Source organism: Strix aluco, chromosome 2 (assembly GCF_031877795.1).
Source record: "Strix aluco isolate bStrAlu1 chromosome 2, bStrAlu1.hap1, whole genome shotgun sequence".
Taxonomy (NCBI): Eukaryota; Metazoa; Chordata; class Aves; order Strigiformes; family Strigidae; genus Strix; species Strix aluco.
The window spans coordinates 135,055,197-135,058,308 of NC_133932.1; positions in this window are offsets into that span (position 1 = coordinate 135,055,197).

Sequence of the window (3,112 nt, forward strand, 5' to 3'; positions counted from 1 at the left end):
CCTCTGGGTACCAGACCCATAGCGCAGGTCGTGGGGATGCAAAGGAAATGAGTGCTTGATGTTGCCCCATCCAGGGAGGTTTCACCCCACCACAAGATATTTACAGCAAGTATATTACCCCTGGGTTCAAGTATTTTACCGCTGATGGCTAAAGGAGTAGGATGAATTGAAATCCTTTAGACACTCACAGAAAATTTCAGCAGCCCTATAGGGTGTGAACTGTAAGATAAATTCGTGCCAAGGCATCTTTTTCAGAGGAGACAATCTGGGTGAATGCACCAGCATGCATGGTTGCTGCAATATGATAATCATAGAATCACAGACTGGTTTGGGTTGGAAGGGAACTTAAAGATCATCCAGTTCCACCCCCCTGCCCCGGGCAGGGACACCTTCCGCTAGCCCAGGTTGCCCAAAGCCCCATCCAACCTGGCCTTGAACCCTTCCAGGGAGGGGGCAGCCACAGCTTCTCTGGGCAACCTCTGCCAGGGCCTCACCACCCTCACGGGGAAGAATTTCTTCCTTACATCTAATCTAAATCTCCCCTCTGTCAGTTTAAAACCATTCCCCCTCATCCTATCCCTCCCCCGTGATGACGAGTCCCTCCCCCCCTTCCTGTAGCCCCTTTCAGTCCTGGGAGGCCGCTCTAAGGTCTCCCCGGAGCCTTCTCTTCTCCAGCTGAACCCCCCAACTCTCTCAGCCTGTCCTCACAGGGGGGTGCTCCAGCCCCCCGAGCATCTTCGTGGCCTCCTCTGGCCCCGCTCGAGCAGGTCTGTGTCCTTCTGCTGTTGGTGCCCCCAGAGCTGGACCCAGCACTGCAGGGGGGTCTCCTGAGAGCGGAGCAGAGGGGGAGAATTCCCCCTCCTTGCCCTGCTGCCCACACTGCTCTGGGTGCAGCCCAGCACACAGTTGGCTTTCTGGGCTGCAAGTAAGTGCATGTTGCTGGCTCATGTCCAGATTTTCATCCATCAGCATCCCCAAGTCCTTCTCCTTGGGGCTGCTCCCCATCCACTCACCCCTCAGCCTGTATGGATACCAGGGGTTGACGACACATTGCTGTGCCATGCGCGGTCCTAAGTGTGCAGAAAAGAGAGGAAACGTTACAGGGAGCAGAGTGAGGCCTTCTAGCTTCAGATAAATTAATTGTGTACTTACTGCCTGAGTAAACAGTGTCATGTAAATATTGGTGCCTCATATGTGGTCTTGTAACTGGGGGGATGCATATAGCCCTGACCCATAGGGAATGGATGTTTGATGTGAGTAGCATGATACGGTTTGGGGAAGATGGGGAGGACTTAGCCACATGAAAAAGAAGCTAAAAGTGACTTTGGGATTGAGGCTGGCAACTCTTAAAAAAAAAGACAAAGCAAAACAAAACCTAACAGCAACTTAACGCCAAAAAATTATAACCTCTAGCTCAGAAGCGGTATTTTAAAACTCAAATAAACTTCAAAGTTTTCTGGGCATGGGGTCCTAGTGCAGCTCCCAACACTTGGTCCTTTTCTCAAGCACAGTTGAGCCTTTGTTTTGTGTTTGGTGGAAAAAAAAAAAAAGGGACAAACTACACTGTTTGGAGACTGCCAGGGTTTGCTGCACTCCTGCTTGTGGGGATGCTTTTCAAAGAGTACAAACTCGCCTGTGACATGTGACAAAATAGAAACGCAATCCATTTTCACACTGATTTTAATAACTACCCTTTTTCTGAACAGTCCTCTGAGGCTGTCATCTCTTAGGAGTGGAAGAATTCCCTCGAGTGCATCAGCCGCAGGGGGAAGAGGCGTTTTCACAATCAGCAGCTTCCCTCGCCCCACATCCACGTGTGCTTCCTAGCAAAAACCAACTGCTCCAGCATCCAGTCTCATTTTGGGGTGAATCCAGGAGATTGAGTTATTACTGCAATGATCGGCTTCACTCCCCATTAAGAATCTCACTCTGTTTAGTAACTACCACTGGGCAAATGCTGTTATATCCCCCCGGCTGCTAGATGTGCTCTGCGCAAGCTCAGGTAGATACATACCTGGCAGCAAAATGGAGTTATACCTTCGTTTAAATAAACTAAAAGTTAATTCTCCCCAGGGGTGGAGGCTTTTCCAGTCATTTAAATCACACCCACCCTGTTTTGTCTCTCCTGCCTTTACTATTTCTTCAGCAAAACGTCCGTCTGTCTGTCCCCTCCGTGCTGCTGTACACCTCCGCAGGTATCCAGCGAGCCAGGGGAAATAATCACCCAGAGGCAGCCCCTGCAAAATGAAGTCATGGGCTCTATCTGGCCATGGGTCCCCCTTCCCCACCTCCCCCCAATAATACGTTTTGTGATGTGGATTTCTGTCGACAGAGCGAGACGCCCGGCTCTCTCCTCCTGATGAACACGTCCCGTGAGGACAATGATGGAGTTCCTGCGAAATTTTTACCACTGACCTTTTCTCCGCCGTGGAGCGGGAATGCGTCTCCCAGTGAAGGCTGGGGACAGTGGAGAGCATGTTATAATGCTGGAAAAAGTGACTCCGTCTTTGTGGAATGCCATTTTTCCCCCCCTTTCCTTCCCTTTTCTTCTCCCTCCCCCTTTAGAAAAATGCAGTGCTGAAAACTTGAAAATTTAAGGCAAAAAATCGCCGTCTGCTCCCCCCCTCCCTTTCCCAGCTCCGTCTGAACAAGCAGCCAAGCTGTTAAATGCTTTTACCTGCTGTGTCCAAGTCAAAAGTTAAATAATGTGTGAACGAATGTGGAAGGAAAACAAGAGGCAGAGAGGGACCACGGGAGAGAGCCCCTCTTACAACAGGATAATTGTTACATTATGAGAAACAAATAACACGCTGCTCCTCTCCAGGTCTGTGTCCGTGACATCTTGACAGGTACATCTGAAGTTAATTACGTGCCTCTCATTGCGTTTTGCTCCACCACTGAGGCCGGATCCTGCAAACACGTGTCCCAGAGCATCGCGCCCTGGCAGCCAGCACTTGCTTTTCAGAGGCTAACGGGTTTGCAACGGGGTCGGTTTGCTTTCCATGGGCCATCGTGGCTGCAATAATGCCTTTGCCAAGAGGCTGGGATATCCCAAAAATCTGTGCGTGGTGGGTTGGATGCTGGTGTTGCGGGGCCTGCCTTCCACCCATGC